Source organism: Dipodomys merriami, unplaced genomic scaffold, assembly GCF_024711535.1.
Source record: "Dipodomys merriami isolate MVZ:Mamm:240054 unplaced genomic scaffold, mDipMer1.0.p SCAF_58, whole genome shotgun sequence".
NCBI lineage: Eukaryota > Metazoa > Chordata > Mammalia > Rodentia > Heteromyidae > Dipodomys > Dipodomys merriami.
This window is the reverse complement of record NW_027206157.1, coordinates 5,662,845-5,681,592: the sequence shown is the minus strand read 5'-3', so window position 1 is coordinate 5,681,592 and position 18,748 is coordinate 5,662,845. Positions and strand designations below refer to the sequence as shown.

At 36.5% G+C, this 18,748-nt stretch overlaps 1 non-coding gene across 1 annotated transcript; it reads left to right on the top strand.

Moving 5' to 3' along the window:
- The first annotated feature begins 3,147 nt into the window (after positions 1-3,147).
- Positions 3,148-3,254, top strand: LOC138813069 (U6 spliceosomal RNA). The gene has a single exon (XR_011367710.1). It is a non-coding gene; the product is annotated as a U6 spliceosomal RNA (small nuclear RNA).
- The last annotated feature ends 15,494 nt before the right edge of the window (positions 3,255-18,748 follow it).

Genomic DNA, 18,748 nt, shown 5'->3' with positions numbered 1-18,748 from the left:
GGAAAAGGAATAGGCCTGACTTGATCACCAACAGAAAGGACTCTTTATTGAGGAACAGCCAGGGGCACAGACCTTCCAGCAGGATTGAGGTTGTGTGAGGTAGCTGGCACAGGATCAGTGTTTTATAGGAGATCTGATCAAGGAGGTAGAGGTTAATGAAAAGCCCCTAGGTCAAGAAAGATGGAGGACTTTCAGTTGGGTCTGAGATGGGATGTTTACAACTGGGCCTAGGTGGATTGCCCTACCTGCACATCAAAGGAGTTCACACATACCTGGAATTATGCCTGGAGTCCGTATGGACTTGGGATAATAGGGTGGGGGTCAACCATTCAGGCCAATTGGAAAAAGTTAGCGTTCCGAGCTTTTCTGCATATAAACACTCCATCAACATTTTCTTATTAGAGGATTATTCAAGATTAGCTATATGTTGATTGATAATAACTGAGCTTGACAGAAAGGTGAGGGAAAACTGTCTAGTCTCCAATGAGGTTCTGACTTGTATTTCACAAAGTGTTATGAAAGCACTCAATGAGAAATCTAGTAGCTGCATTTCTTAAAAGTGCTTGCCTAGGGGCTGGGAATGTGGCTTAGTGGTAGAGCGATTGCCTTGCATGCATGAGGCCCTGGGTTCGATGCCTCAACACCACATAAGCAGGAAAAAAAACCAGAAGTGGCTCTGTGGCTCAAGTGGTAGAGTGCTAACCTTGAGCTGAAGAGCTGAGGGACAGCTCCCAGGCCCAAAGTTCAGGCCCACGACCGGACCCCCCCAAAAAATTTAAAAACAAAAGTGCTTGCCTGGTTACACTTTCTGATAATGTGTCAATTCAAGTACTTCTTGGAGTTCCAAACCATTCAATTTTGATGTATTAGAAACTTGTTACAGTTTGCTGACAGCTCTTGGTGATGAAATTTGTGCTTTTTAAAATTGCTTTCCCAATTCCATCCACAAAATGCAGACAAAAATTATCTGAAAAAATTCATATCTGTTGATATTGCATATACATTTACTTTCCATTACAAACCTAGAATGCGGTAAAATTTCTCATAGCAATTACACTGCACTAGATTGTGGGCAGTTTCTAATGTAAATAATATATTTATTTTTGTAGAGAATTTGAGTATCCAAAATTTTAATATGCCTGTCATCCTAAAAACAATACCTTGCTGATATTGAATGACAAATATAACTTCCCATAAGTACAGAAATTTTCCTTGTATCTTTTTAATATATACTTTTATTGTAAAGATACTGTACAGAGGGGTTACAGTTACACAAGTAAGGAAATGAGAACATTTCTTATTGAGCATTGTTAACCCCTCCTGTTTTTCCTCTACCATCCCTTCCCTTTACACCACCTCAACTCCTCCCTCCATCCCCCTCTGATAGAGTGTCTTGTACATCCTATTGTTACAATGGATCAACCTGTATCCTTTCCTTATATCTTAAATGAAGAAATGCTGGCTTGTTTCATGCTGATTCTACTTGTGTTGACACACCTAAAATCACTCTCCAAGTCCAAAAGCACATAAATGAAGTGCAAATCATCTTTTGTCAGTGGTATAATTGTGTTCTACACATTTATTGACAGGATACAAACCTTAATACATATATACATTTGAAGGCATTTGATGTGTGAAAACCCGTCAATATAAAATATAAAGTGATTTTGAAAAAAATAAAAGTGACTCAGAAGAAATTATAAATGCAAAAACAGTCTTTACAGAAACAAATTCTTAGAGATATTTCATGACTTTGAAAAGGATAAAGTGGCTGAAATTAATATAAATTTAGAAGTATGACAATTCACAAAAATATAAAAAGATATTCATGTATATCATTATATAAGCCAAAGCAGAAAGCAAATGTTGTTTAGATGACTTTTTAAAATACACTTTCTCAGGAACTGCGAAGGGGTTTCAGTGGTAGAGTGCGTGCCTAGAATGAATGAGGCCCTGGGTTTGATTCCTCAGTACCACATCAGTACAAAAAGACAAAGGTGGTCCTGTGGCTCAAGTGGTAGCACTAGCCTTGAGCTAAAGAGCTAAGGGAAAGCACCCAGGCCCAAGATTTCAAGCCCCACGACCAACAAAAACTTTTGTGTCCTCAACTCTGTAAGACGGCTGCTTCAGCCTAGGGCTAAGATTTTAGCTGTGGACACTTAACACTCCTGGTTCAGACTCTACTTGAGAAAAATTTTAATGAGTATTTTGTTCTTAATTTTGCTCTTTGTAAATTCATATGCACCTATAAAACATGGTGTGGCCATCCCAGTAACATTCTCAAAGTACCTCCTAATGACGACTTACAAAAAGTTGTATTATATTACAACAAGGAAAACAATGCTACAATAAACAAAACCAATAATTAAATATTAATGATTAATAAAATGAAAAATGAAACAATTACCAGTGTTTCCAGTATTTGAAGTATACTACATATTAGGTTTTACTATTTTTTCATAATCCTGTACATTTAAAACTGCCTAAGATTATGATGTTCAATAAGAGTTTTATAGGCTATGAGTAGTCTTTAAAGTTTCCCACTAAGATTATTATTTATGGCTCATCTCATCTGTATATGGCTTATATCATCATTTGTTCCTCGCTAACCTATAATGTAAGGAAGCCCTAAAGTTTTAACAGAAACTGTGGAATTAACAAAGTCTTAACTCTTCACTCTGCTTCTTTACACAAAGAATTTGCAAATTATCATTAGTAAAATTTCTATAAACTCTGAAATGTACACACTTAGTAGTATATGCTGCTACAATAAATCTTAAATACTTTATGGAAAATTTTTATGACCTGTCATACAGTCTTAATTTTGGCATATATATAAGCAAATTCCCAAAATTAAAAATATTTAAAACATTAAAACTTTTAACAAACCTTAACACTTGCTTCAATGTTCATTATGAGAGGTGCCTTGTATAGAATAATTGAATTCCTCCTCTTACACATCTCTTGAACAACAAATATCTGGAATTATATTGTTTTTGACATGCCAATCTTGACTTTATTCATAAATGTGTGCTTATATAAGAAACACATGGTTTTAAAATTTCACAACAATTCTTTAGAACTTACTTTTTGTTGAATTGTTTAGTTTAAGAAAATCAATTACACTTTATATATAAAAAATGTTCTGTGCTCAATTCGGCAGCACATACACTAAAATTGAAATGATACAGAGAAGAGTACCATGGCCCCTGTGCAAAGATGACAAGCAAATTCATGAAGTGTTCCATATTTTTACAACAGACGATGGAGTGGATGTGGCCAGAAAGGAACCCTACTGCATTCGAACCATACTGCATTCTTGGGTGGGAGTGTAAACTTGTTCAGCTACTTCGGAAAGGAGTATGAAGGTTCCTCAAAAGATTCCACATAGCGCTCCCCTATGACCCAACAAATACTTCTTCTGGGCATTTACCCAAATGATCACAAACAAGACCATACTAAAACTACTAGCACTACTATATTTATTGCAGCATTATTTACCATAGCTAAAATATGGAACCAACATTGATGCCTCTCAGTACATGAATGGATCAAGAAAATGTTATAGAGAGATAAATAGATAGATAGATTGATTGATTGATTTCCATTGTGTGTGTGTGTGTGTGTGTGTGTGTGTGTGTGTGTGTGTGAGAATAGGAATTCTATACCTCCATCTGAAAGAATGACATTGCCCAATTTGTTAGGAAATGGAAAGGCTTGGAAAAAATTATATTAGTGAAGTAAGCCAAGTCCAAAGAAACATAGGTCCCATGGTTTCCCTTATTTGCAATAAATAATATATGTCTGAGATAAGCAGAAAAGGTCAAAAGCTATGGGCATATGACCATATAAGATGATGTTAAATGAAATGACCCCCAAAGTAAGTACACAAGTGGGTTTTTTTCTTGCTTGCTATTATTTCAAACGTATTTATAATGTACGATGTATTTTATTGTTTCTTTATATGTTCCTCGCCCACAGTATAACCTCTGTTTTCACTGTATTTGATTTTGGTGCACCTGAATCTTGTATATACACTTAGCTAATTGGGGAGGGGAAAGAAGAAACAAAATGGTTAACTAGGAATACTGGTCGACCCATTGTGACAATGAGATGCACAAGACACTATGTTGAAAGTTGAACTTTACAATTTAGGTGGGGTTGGGGGGGATGAAGGGGAGTGTACTTGTAGAGGTGTGAGGAAGGGATGGTGGGGGAAAAAACAAAGGAGGAGGTAACAATGCCTGAGAGGAAATGGACTCATTACCTTGCTCATGTAACTGAAACCCCTCTGTATGGTATTTTAACAATAAAATACATATAAAAATGTTCCGAGATGGAAAAGTTTATTTCCCCTATTATACCCATATAATATCATTAACTAAGAAATTAATGCAAAACACTGACGTGAATAAGTGTGTGAGTGTGTGTGTATGTGTGTGTGCCTGCATGTTGGCGTGCTCAGAGTTTGAACTTAGGGCTTTAAGGTCTTGCTAGGCCTTTCCCCTCTAGTTTGGTGAGCTAGTATATTAGCTACATCTCCATTCATGCTCTTTTCTAGTTCATTAAAATTTTTGAAAAATAATGTCATGATTTTTTGCTCTGATTGGTTTCCAAATGTTATCCACAGAACTCAGCCTTCTGAGTACATATCCTGAGTAGTCAGGATTACAAGGGTGACCAACCAGCACAAGGCTTTCAGAAACATATTAAATGTAGAAGAAAATTTACTTCATGAGTGTTTGTTTTATCATCTACATTTAAAGCATTTTGGAGTGATTATATGTGAATTTATTTCCTTTTTGGATTCTTAAAAGACAGTACGTGATGATATTTAAAAATTTTACTACTTTTTAAAAAGGAAACTGGAAATGTGGAACAGAAGAAATTTGGCTCTCTTTGGACCTCAATTTATAAGCTCATCTCTGTGCATGATAACCCAATGTCACCAACACAGTCTGTGTTGAAGACAAAATGTGGCAGAAAACAAACACCCTTGGCAACAATTGCTATGGTATTATTTCTTGGACAATATGTATATTGAATTGAGTGTGTAAGAGAATGGAGAGATTTTACCTACCTTTTTTGTATTGCTGAAAGACTTTTGGAAACTTTGACTGATTTCCTTCCTCATTGTGTGACTTTGGACCGTGCACTTAGTGCCTTTAATTAAAATTTTTCCCAACATTATAATGGTAATAACATTAGCATTACAGCAAATATTATCTTAAGAATTAAGAGGTATGACACTGGTGAAATAATTAAGTTTCTATGAATAAGCTTTGAGTTTGGTCAGCAATTTTTAATACTAAATATAATTCCATATGTATTACAGAAACCATTACATGTAGAGAGAAACCAGAACTAATGTTATCAATTGACTGTGATCTGCTTTCAAGGAAGCCAGGTGGATAACTTCTCATGCTGTAATTCAAACTGGTTATCTTGTCTTGATATTGTAAAAATATCAGGGACAGAATAATGAAGAAATGTTGTGCACTGAGCTGAAGCGCATATGAAAATGTGCAAAACTGATAAAACGTAAACTTATCTGAGCAGTATATTGTGTTTTACATCATTTAAGTTACATTGCAAAGATAGGGAGACCTAGAAGAATGAATTCTCCTTTTGATACCCTATCATAGGGACTTAGAAGGATGAACTTACCTCATGCTTGAAGAGGCATCATCGGATGAGAGGAACAGTGTTTTTTTGTTTGCTTCCTTCCATTTATTATTCAGTTTGAAATCTGAACTACTTGAAACTGAAGGAAACCAAGAGAAATCAGACATGCAGGCTTTGGAAAGAGCAATAAACATAAAATAAAATAAATATAGCCTTGTAAAAGGTCAAACTAAATTGAGTTTTATAGTCTCAAGTGATCTAAGCAATATCATGATATTGAAAATTTTAAAATGTTAGGAGTTGCTTAATTTTTTCCTTTCTACTACCTTGAATTAATTATTGATTTTGTATAGAGAGCTTAAAGATGAGATTAACAAGTAACATGAATAAAAATGGACAAAAGTTCTGAATAGGCCTGTTTTCCAAAAAGCCCTGAAAATCACAGTGGGTTTACAAAGTTGTGTTTAATACCATTTCTATGCTGGCTTAGTGAACAGAAGTCATTAGAGAAATGCAATTCAAAATTACTATGATACTATTTCATAACTATTATAACTCTTACAAAAAACCCCAAAAGAACCAGGTGTGGTGGTAAAGGTTTGTAATTCCAAGCATTTAGGAGGTTGGACTAAGAGGAATTGAGTCTAAAGCCAGTCTGGGTTACTTCACCTATTAGAAACATGCACTTTCATAAAACTCAAAAGGTAATAATGTTGGTGAGAGTATGGAGAAAAGAAAATTCTATACACTCTTGGTCAAAATACAGGCTCGTATTCTAGTTGTAGAAATTAGTATGCATTTTCTAAAAAAATGCAAAGTTGAAATATCATCTGACTCACCAATCATGTGATTGTTTCTCTCTGGGTAACTCGTAAATATATTCGTAGTTCATTGTTATTCACATTATTCACAACAGCAGCCAAGATATACTTCGAAGTTAAGTGTTCAAATTCACACAATTAAAGCAACTCTGGTACATGCACAAATACATGTTCTGTTTCATCCTTAAAATAGCAAGATACTTCTCCCATTAGCCACAACTTACAATGACCAGAAAGATGTAATCTAAATGAACCAAAATTTTGTCTTCTGATCTTTGTAATACTACACACACGCAAACACACCAACCTCAAACATTAAGAGAGAATTTTTTTTTTAAAGTAAAGCAAACTGGAATCACTAGGGCATTTAGATCACAATGTAGAAGATAGTAGATATGAAGGATAACCAAGTACAGAGTTGTAATGTACAAGATGAGGTTACAGGGGACTACAGTGGCCTTACAAAGGAATGAAGCTAAGTAAGTAGGAGTTGTTCTTCCGAATGAAGCTAAATAAATAGGAGTTGTTCTTCCGAGTAGGGTTTGCTCTTTAAAGTTGTTCTTCCTTCAGTAATGGATGAGATTAATGTAATTCTTTAAATATACCTGCCTGTTTGCAGAAATAATATCAAACAATATAGCAATAATGTTCTATGCTCAACATAGAACAAAATGTCAAATTAAAATACATGAGATTATTCTTGATATAAACTAATTATTACAAATAAGGGAAAACCTGAGACCTATGTTTCTTTAAGTCTGGCTTACTTCACTTAATATTTTTTCCAAGATCTTCCATTTCCTTACAAATGAGGTGGTATCATTCTTTCTGATGGAAGCATAGTATTCCACATGCATGTGTAAGTGTGTGTGTATGAGAGAGTGACATTTTCTTCATTCATCTACTGAGGTGCATCTGGGTTGATATCATATCTTAGCTATGGGAAATAATACTGTGATAAACACAATTGTGCTGGTAGCTTTAGTGTGGCCTTGTTTGTTGTCACGTGGGTAAATGCCCAGAAGTGGTATTAGTGGGTAATAGGGAAGCATTATTGTGTACATCAAGGATAATCTTAGTAGATGAGCAGAATAGCTCACTATCTACTTACATATGATTTTTTTTTTTTTTGGTCGGTCGTGGGGCCTGAACTCTGGGTCTGGGCACCGTCCCTGAGCTCTTCAGCTCAAGGTTAGCGTTCTACCACTTGAGACACAGTGCCACTTCCGGCCTTTTTCTGCTTATGTGGTGCTGAGGAATCGAACCCAGGGCCTCATGCATGCAAGGCAAGCATTCTTACCACTGAGCCACCTTCCCAGCCCTACATATGATCTTATAAGGTGATTCCAAGTGAAATGAACTCAAAGACATGTTTTTGTTGTTGTTCTTAATGTAGTATGTGATTTCTTTTTATCTTTTGTGTTTTCCCCACCAATGTTTATCCCCTGTAGTCACTGTATTTGATTTTGATACCCTGGTTATTGTAAATATGTTGATCTGAACTAGGAAAGGGAAAGGTGAATAAACAAAATAGTGAGACAAAGGACAAAGGGGGATCCTATGCAAACGAGATACTCACAATATTTTGGAAATAATCTTGGGGGATGTTAGGAAGGAAGAGGGAGTAACATGGGGGAAGTGGTAACAAGTTAGAAAAAAATGAATTCACTAACTTACTTATGTAAATCTAACCCCTCTGTACATTAACTTGATAATAAAATTTAAATAAAAATAAAATACATGAGAGCAGCAATACAGGAGATGAGAGTGGGGAAAATATTGTACTATACAGAGAAAAGTAGAACAGCTGTGGAGTACAGTGGTTTCACTGTAACATAGGAAGTGATAAACTAGCATACACCTTTTCACCCTCATGTCAGTCACTAAACAGGGAAAACAAAATGCAAACTCAGTAAAACAATAGAGATAAAATAGAAAAATAAACAATTAAGGTGAAGAGATGAATTGGACCAAGAATAACAAATGACACAGGAAGCAAATAAGCTGGTAAGTTTAAAAAATATTACCCATAATAGTATTTTTTACATCACAATTTGTTAGAACTATAATTCAAATCACAGTTTAATAATATATTATTTTAATAATGTTATTATTACTGATTTAATATTGAATGTTTAACATATAATTTTAATTTTAGTAGATATAGAAAAGAAGAAAGTGAAACTAATTTTAATAATATATTTCATGAATTGTAAAATTGAGAAGCATTAGAATTTAAACAATCATATCATTATTTCAATAATAAATCATCATTTCATTTTTGTGAATTAATTTAATTATTCAGTTTATTCTACACTTAGCACTCATCATAACATCAAATAATAAATTATTGCATATGACTCTTGGTATTAGGTGAAAAGGCTCAACACTGTGGTAAAATTCACACCACACATTCTCCAGGCAGTGTATGAGGGTATGACTCCTCTTGTCTAGCTTAAATTGTGGAAATTTGATTACTACATGCATGTTAAATTCCTGTCTAGGAGACATCCATAAAATTATATACATCCATAAAATTATATACAGTATTTCATATGATGCTTATAGAACATATTCATTAAATTTTTATTTTGTGCCAAATAAATATTTGTAGAGAGACTGAATTTCTGAGTACATGATGGTGTATGTGTGCCAGATAATACATATTGAGGCTTATTTTATATTTCTCACATTGTTTCAATAGTTGGATTTAATTTTCCATAAGGTGTTAAGTGTATTATATTGGATATATGAAAGTAATGAATGTTTATTACATTAATCCATTGTCACTTGTCTAATCCCAAGTATAAATTATCCATGTGTTTGAAGTAATGAAAAAAACAACAGATATAAGCAAGATAAATCTGTCTAATCCCAAGTACAAATTATCCATGTGTTTGAAATAATGAAAATAACAACAAATATAAGCAAGATAAATCAGACTCTAGATAAGTATTTCCTCCTTTATTTTGATAGTTGGACCTCTTTTACAATACAGTATATTCTTGGGAAAATGTGCTCCACGCTGACCACAACTGAAGAATATTATGATTTGATCTATCCTAAGAGAAAAAAGGAAGGTAATCCTTCCTTCCAAACTTCTGCTCCCAGAGATGTGACCTGTTTTATGGTAGTGACTTGAAAATGAACATTTTTCACAGTCAACTTTGAAAAGCCATCTTGATAGACCATTGTTAGAGAGGATTATTCATGGTTTTGCAGGGATGCCAGATTGGCTCATTTTGAAACAATGAAAACAGGAATTTCGTCAGCTGTTTTTGTTTCTTTAGGAGAAAAACCTATTGAGTATAGGCCAGGGAATCATTGGGACCCAGTGAAGCTACTACCTTGAATAGTAATCCTAGACCTCTAAAAAATATACTCCAGTAAGCACAGCCAGTCAGAGCTGCTATCACAGCCTACATGAAGTCAGGCAAATAACAGAAGATGAGAGCCATTTAACTGATAAAAACATATTTTTATGAGTCAGACTGAAATGAGACTCTAGAGAGAGGGTCAGAAATACTGATTAGAGAGATTAAATTTGTCACACAAAGATTGGAAAATAGAATTCCTTGTAGAACAAATAAATCATAGAAAGCCTGTGCATGTAAGAATAAGACAGCAGACCAAATTCCAGAAATGCACATTTTCTTAGAGGACAGCTTAATGAATTATCAATGGAAATCTTTGGATTCTTAAATATTTGACCACATGTGGGAGAAGGCCAATTACTGAAGAGAAAGAAAATGTCATCACTCTGTTAGGAGGTTCAATATCACGTTACGAAGTAATCAAGCACAGACTTGTAATAAAAAGAGAAAAAAATAATTTTTCCAAATGAGGGGCTCATTTGATTTTATTTAGTAGTTCTTAATTTATTTGCTAGCAATTCCCATACAATTGATCCAGTCCCACATCTGAGTTGATATTTACTGAAGTATTCCCACATGAAGGAAAAGAGAAAATTTACAAATGTATGATGAAATGAATTGAGGGTGACGTGTTCTAATACTGATATCTGACCTTTAGACACAGGAGAAGAGGTGGATTCACTTTTTATATAAAAATCCCCCATTTCTTAGCCTGGTGCCAGACGCTCACAGCTGTAATCCTAGCTACTCCGGAAGCTGAGATCTGAGGACTGCTGTTCAAAGACAGCTGGGGCACCTGAGACTGTTATCTCATTGAACCACCAGAAAACCAGAAGTGGCACTGTGGCTCAAGAGGTGGAGAACTGACCTTCAGTTGAAGAGCTTAGGAACAGGTCCCACTCCCATAGTTAAAGACCAACAACAACAACAAAAAATCCCCCTTCTCTTGGACTGCCTACATCTTTTCCTAACATTCAACAAAAAGCCCTTTTATCACCTGCTACATTTAAGTCCTAAACTAACTACTGCCAATAGAATGATGTGGTATCTGATGTGAAAAGGTTCATATTTGCGGAAACAAATACCAACAGGGTTAACATTTTTCCCATTCCTTGAACTCTTTCTCTGGGCCCTGAACATGGTTATGTGGTAGCTTTAATGTGAGCTTGTTTGTTATTTATTGGATTACTGCCCAGGAGGGGAATTAATGAGTCATAGGGGAGATTTATGTTTAGTCTTTTGAGTACTCTCCATACTGCATTACAGAGTGATTGAAAAAGTTTAATTTGGAAGGGAGTTCCGGGAAGATGGCAGAGGAGAAGCTGGAGGCTAAACAAGCTCTCTTATACAAAGCAGTTTTAGTGTTCCAGTGAACAGTCCTAAGCCAGAGAATCACACCAAGTGTGCCATCACAGGACAGAGAGGGAAAATCCAGGCAAGGAGATAGATCTAAACACTTGCCAGCAGATGCTACTGTGGCTGCAGTGGTGGTGAAAATGGCCATAGCTGCCATACCTGCAACACAGAGAGTCCAGGACAAAGGAGTCAGATGCGGCAGGCGAGCAGATTCTACTCAATATCAGCAAGAAGCAACAAGGAGCAAACATTTCATCCTGCAGTTCACAGACCAGAGACAACACAGGAACCAAGACTCCACGTGGGTAGAAGCCTTAAATCCTCACTCCTTCTCAGGGAGCAGAGGAGGAAAGGCCACCCCCCCAACTACCAGAGATCTCCATCTTTGATACTGACACAGGCCAGGCTGAGCTGCTAGCTCCAACTCAGGTCTTGGAAGAAAACTAGCGTCATTTAGCAGGTCACAAGAACCTAAACTGACCTGCCAGACTCAGCTCCACCCAGGGAAAAGTCACCCAGCTCTGGATGCCAATTCCAGGAGTGGCTTTCTTCACTTGGTAAACAGAGCCAGAGGCTGCCCCTCCCTTTAGGAGCCTTGACAATCAATTGAAATTCAGTAAACAGGAACCCTGAGAATGGCTCCAGGCTGGGCTTTGTGAGTCTCTCACTAACCCCTCAGGGAAAAGCTACTGATGGCTGAAAGGCCTCAACACCACCCAGAATTTAGAATCATCACAGCATCTCCAAACTTGAGGAAAGAGACATCTCCCTCTTTTGTGATACTCAAAGCAGATCTCCCTCCCATTGAACTAGCCTGGGAGGAGGATCACAAAATCTGGGTAAAGCAGAGCATTTTTCTGCCTACTCAAACTGACTTAAGAAACCAACCAAGCCACAGGAAAATCAAACACCACAAGCAGACCAGAGACTACAACAAGTGGCTGGTTATGGACACAAGGGAGATAAAGGATCTTCACACCCCTCCAATAAAATTAAAGAACTTTTTTTTCTTTTTTGGGGGTACATTTTAATAAAAATTTTTTTTCTAAAATTTTTTTAATTCTTAATTTTTACCTTTTTAAAAAATTGTTTTCTAGGGCTGGGAAGGTGGCTCAGTGGTAGAGCGCTTGCCTTGCATGCATGAGGCCCTGGGTTCGATTCCCCAGCACCACATAAGCAAAAAAAAAAGCCAGAAGTGGCGCTGTGGCTCAAGTGGTAGAGCGCTAGCCTTGAGCTGAAGAGCTGAGGGACAGCGCCCAGACCCACAGTTCAGGCCCCACAACTGGACCAAAAAAAAATTGTTTTCTAGTAACATTTTTTCTTCCTCTTATAATTTTTATTTGGGGAGTATATGTGTGTGTGCGTTTTTTTTCTTTCTTTTTAAAAGTTTATTTTTTTTTTGTTGTTTTTTGTTTAGCTCTCCTGAATATTTGATCTTTTTTTCTTTCTTCCTCAATGTTTTCACCTTTTCTTCTCTTCATTCTTCTTTGTGTGACTTAATTGCTGTTCTGCACATCCTCAGATATACTCATAGTCAATTATTAGACCTTATCCCCCATTGTGTACACACTTAATCCAGAAATTTAATACTCAATTCAAAACCTCTTAGACTTAAATTCCTTAATAGCACTATGACTCTTTATACCTGTATAATAATTTCAGTATTTTTATTTTTAATTTTTCATGTTTCCATTATTTCCCTCCCCTTCGCTCATTGTATCCACTTCTTCTCTGTGTATTTTGTTTTAATTCTGCATAATTTTTAAGCACTACAATTTTTATTTTTTAATTTTTGCTTTTCTATTTTTTCTTGCCTCTTTTTTCTCTTTGTCTTTCTTCTTTTTTTCTCTCTCTCTGCTTTCATCCTATCCAAACTATTTCCCACTTTGAGATTAGGACTTAGTTAAGTAAACTCTCCCTGTGCCTTCCTACATCTTTTTATTCCTATTTTTACCCACATCTCTCCTCAACATAATAATTTCTCGTATGCCAAATATTTCTTTGGGGTTTGTAGCCCATTAATATATAATTGTTTGATGTTGAATACATATATCTGATGAACTAGATTGTATCTGCAGACTTTGGACTGTGCAAGTACAGACTTTGATTGATGCGTGCCTTAAGATAGTGTTCTAGCACAAAACTGGTGTTACTTTCATCCTAAATGAGCAGAGTGAGCTGGAAAAACACATAAAAAAATGGAAAGTCCGCGTATCTCAACTCCAAGTCATGATAATCAGGGGACAGAACAGATAATGAATAATCCAGAGGAGAGTTCCCAGAGAGCTCTACAAACACTGCTGGCAACAATGGTAAATGAAAAGATTGAAAACATACAAAGGATTCTGTATGAGCGTGATAGGGAGAGAGAGGAGGCAAACCAAAGGTTAATGCGGGAATATCATGAGCCTGAGGAAGCTAATCAAAAACCGATACAGAAATTGAATGACCAGCTGGAGACCACTCCAAAAGAAAGGCAGGAATGGCATGAGCACGTTGAGAACACTGAAAGAGAAATACAACAATGGCGTGAATGTGAGGAAGCTAAGCAAAGAATAATACAGGAATTGAGAGAACAGGACGAGAATACACAAAGATCACTAAAGGCATTCAGGAATCCATTAACAAAGAGCTGAAGGAAGTCATGGAGACCACAAAGGGAATGCTGAATGGCACCCAACAGAAGGAATGGGAGTCCAACGAAATCATAACCAATCAACTAAATTATTTGAGAATAAACACTGAACACCAAATTAAGGGAGTAAAAAAGCTCATACAAGTCTAGAACAAAGCTTCAACAAAGAATTTGAAGGCATCAAAACTGAACAATTGGGGAAATGAGATAAAAAAACAAATAGAAAGTCTTTACCGCAGGTTAGACCATGCAGAAGATAGAACCTCGGGGATTGAAGACAGCCTAGATATTGTGGAGAAAGAACATACAACAATCCAAGACAAGTCCAAGAAATATGATAGATCTATTCAAGACTTGGAAGACACCACAGAAGACCTAATCTGAGGATAATGGGTGTAGACGAGCACCTAGAAATAGGAGTTAATGATCTAGGAAATTTGTTTAACAGGGACCTAGTAGAGAACTTCCCAAACATGCAAAAAATAGGCCTATTCAGATATAAGAAGCTTTTAGAACACCAAATAGACGAAACCAGAATAGGACATCCCACCATCACATTATAATCCAAACAGGATCAATTCAGACCAAGGAAAAGATCCTTAAAGCTGTCAAGGAGAAAAGACCAATCATCTATACAGGGAAATCCATTAGAATCACCTCTGATTTCTCAGCAGCGACTATCAAAGCAATGAGAGACTGGAATGATGTATGCCATGTCCTAAAGACAAAAACTGTCAACCAAGAATACTGTACCCAGCTAAACTCTCCTTCATAACTGAAGGCCAAATAAAATCCTTTCATAGCAAAGAAAAATTGAAACAGTATATCTCCAACAAACCATCCCTACAAAATATTCTTAAAGATGTCCTACACATAGAAACCAACAAGACCACAATAAAGGCCAAGAAACTGCCCCCAAACTGAGAATCCAAGAACTATAGCAAGAACCCAGTACCTCTAGCCCCCATGAAGGTGGATTAAATGGCAGGATCTCCCAAATACTTCTCAGTCCTATCTCTCAATATTAACTGACTTTATCCAAGTAAGCGACATATACTGTCTAGTTGGATTAGAAATCAAGATCCTTCTATCTGCTGCCTTCAGGAGTCACATCTTGCCCGTAAAAACAAACACATTTTCAATGTTAAAGGTTGGAACAAAATCTACCAAGCAAACGGCCCCCAGAAACAAGCGGGAGTTGCAATCCTAATATCAGATAAAATAGACTTCAAATTAAAACTCGTGAGAAGAGATATTGAAGGTCGCTACATACTAATTAAGGGATCTCTCTTTCAGGAGGATATTACAATTCTAAATATCTACTCGCCAAACAATGGAGCAACCAAATTTATCCAAGAAACACTACTTTCCCTCAAATCTAATATAACTACAAAGACATTAATTGTTGGGGATTTTAACACACCACTCTCCCCACTAGATAGATCAACTCGGCAAAACTCAACAGAGAAACTACAGATCTAAACAGCTGCAAAGATCAACTAGATTTAACAGATATCTACCGAACATTTCACCCAGCAGCATCAGAATACACGTTATTCTCAGCAGCACATGGAACATTGTCTAAAATAGACCACATTTAAGCCACAGAGCAAACTTGTCCAAATTCAGAAACATTGAAGTTATATCTTGCATTCTATCTGACCACAAGGGAATAAAATTAGAACTCAACACCAAAAGCCACCAAAGAAAGTCTCCTATCACATGGAGGCTGAACAACACACTGCTGAATCATGAGTTGGTCATGGAAGAGATTAGATAGGAAATTCAAATGTTCATGCTATTCAAAAAAATGAGCACACAAATTACGAGCTCCTCTGGGATATAGTAAAGGCAGTACTCAGAAGCAAGTTTATAACTCTGAGTTCCTACATCAACAAATTCGAGACAACTGAAACCAACAATTTAATGAGACATCTGAACCTCCTTGAAAAAGAGCAGCAAGATAAACCCCAATCCAGTAGACGGGAAGAAATAATTAAAATTAAATCAGAATTAAATTAATTAGAATCCAAAAAAACTATAGAAAGAATCAACAAAACAAAGAGTTGGTTCTTCGAAAAAATTAACAAAATTGACAGACGCTTAGCAAAAAGAAAGAGAAAAAGAAGAGAACACACCAAAATAAATAAACTCAGAGATGAGAATGGGAAACATCACCACGGAAACAACCAAGATTCAAAATATTATGAGGGAATACTTCTCAAAATTTTATGCTAATAAGTTTGAGAACTTGACAGAAATGGACCTTTTCCTAGCAAATATTGACATGCCAAAACTAAACCAAGATGAGTTAAACCAGATTAACAGGCCGATATCAAGCTTTGAAATAGAAACAGCCATTACAGTCCTCCCAGCTAAGAAAAGTCCTGGACCAGATGGTTTTACCGCGGAATTCTACAAGGCCATCAAAGAAGAGCTCACACCAATACTCCTCCAACTCTTCAATGAAATTGAAAGAGGAAGTTCACTACCGAACACATTCTATGAAGCCTTCATAACCCTCATCCCAAAACCAGGCAGGGACTCATCAAAGAAAGAGAACTATAGACCCATTTTTTTGATGAACATTGATGCAAAACTTTTCAACAAAATTTTGGCCAACCGACTTCAACAATTCATCCAAAATATCATACACCATGATCAAACAGGATTCATTTCAGGGATGCAAAGCTGGTTCAATATACCCAAATCAATTAATATTATTCATCACATCAACAGAAGCAAGAATAAGAACCACATGGTTATCTCAATAGATGCAGAAAAAGCATTCGACAAGATCCAACACTCCTTTATGATGAAGGTTTTGGAAAAATTAGGAATCCATGGAACATTCCTCAATACAATAAAGGCTGTCTAGGACAAATCTACAGCCAGCATTATACTTAATGGTGAAAAACTTAAGCCATTTCCTCTGAACCCAGGAACAAGGCAAGGATGTCCACTCTCACCTCTTCTCTTCAATCTAGTATTAGAATGCCTAGCTACAGCAATAAGACAAGATGCAGACATAAAGGGGATCCAAATAGGGAAAGAAGAAATAAAACTCTCCCTCTTTGCAGATGACATGATTTTTATCTAAAGAATCCCATAGACTCCACGCCCTAATTACTGAAGCTGATTCAAAACTTTGGCAAACTAGCAGGGTATAAAATTAACCCCCCAAAATCAATGGCCTTTCTGTATGCCAACGATGAGAAAAGTGTGGCTGAAATTAGGAAAGCAACTCCATTTGTAATAGCCCCCCCAAAAATAAAATACCTAAGAATTAACCTAACCAAACAAGTGAAGGACATTTATGATGAAAACTTTAAAATCTTGAGAAAGGAAATCAACCCAGAACTTAAAAAATTGCAAACCTCCCATGCTCCTGGATTGGAAAGATTAACATCGTGAAAATGGCAATACTTCCCAAGGCTATCTACAAATTCAACGTGATACCTATCAAAATTCCAACCTCATTATTCAAGGAAATAGAAGAGGCAATCCAAAAATTCATATGGAACAAAAAAGGACTCCGAATAGCAAAAACGCTCCTCATTGGAAAGAACACTGCTGGAGAAATATCAATACCAAATTTCAAACTCTACTATAAAGCCATAGTAATCAAAACAGCTTGGTATTGGCATAAGAACACACATCAGTACCAATGGAAAAAAATTGAAAACCCAGAAATGAACCTACAGACCTATAGCCATCTAATCTTCGATAAGGGAGCTAAAACAATAGAGTGGAACAAAGACAGCCTATTCAGTAAATGGTGCTGGCAAAATTGGTTAACTACTTGTAGAAAACAAAATGTCATGTCAAAAGCAGCTTTACAATGTCGGTGTGGGGGTGGGGGAGGAGGGTATAATTGGGTGGGGGGAGGGGGGAGGCTGGGAAGGGAGGTGAAGGGTAAACAAAGGAGGAGGCTGCAATGCTTGGTAAGAAATGTATGCATTATCCTCCCCATGTAATTGTAGCCCCTCTGTACAGTATGTTCTCAAATAAAATAAAATTAAATTTTAAAAAAAAACCTAAAGCTAGATCCTTATATAACGCCCTGCACCATAATCAACTCCAAATGGATCAAAGACCTCCAAGGCAAAGCAGACACTCTGAAAACATTACAGGATGGAATAGGAGAAAACCTAGGTCTCCTTGGCTCAGTCCGAAAATTTCTGAATAGAGACCCAGAAACACAACAAATCAAAGAAAGGTTGGACAAATGGGATTGCATAAAGTTGCAGAGCTTCTGCCTGGCAAAGGACATAGCTAGCACGATCAATAGAAAGCCCACCGATTGGGAGAACATCTTTACTAGCCATATAACTGACAAGGGTCTCATATCTAAAATATAATTGGAACTCAAAATATTAAATCCCCCAACAACAAATCCTCAAAGAAACAACTGCCAAATAAACAAGTGGGTGAAAGACTTAAAGAGAAACTTCTATGAAGAAGAAAGAAGGATGGCCAATTGACACATGAAGAAATGCTCAACCTCCCTAGCCATAAAAGAAATGCAAATCAAAATAACCTTGAGATACCACCTCACTCCAGTTAGAATGGCAAAAATCAACAACTCTAACAACCACAGATGCTGGAGGGGATTTGGACAGAAGGGAAACTTACTTCATTGTTGGTGGGAATGTAAATTTGTTCAACCACTTTGGAAAGCAGTATGGAGGTTCCTCAAAAGACTCCACATAGAACTCCCCTATGACCCAGCAATCCCACTTTGGGGCATTTACCCAAATGTTTACAAACAAGACCACACTAAAGCTACCAGCACAACTATGTTTATTGCAGCATTATTTACCATAGCTAAGATCTGGAACCAACCAAGATGCCCCTCAGTAGATGAATGGATCAAGAAAATGTGGTATATATACACAATGGAATTCTATGCCTCCATAAGAAAGAATGACATTGCC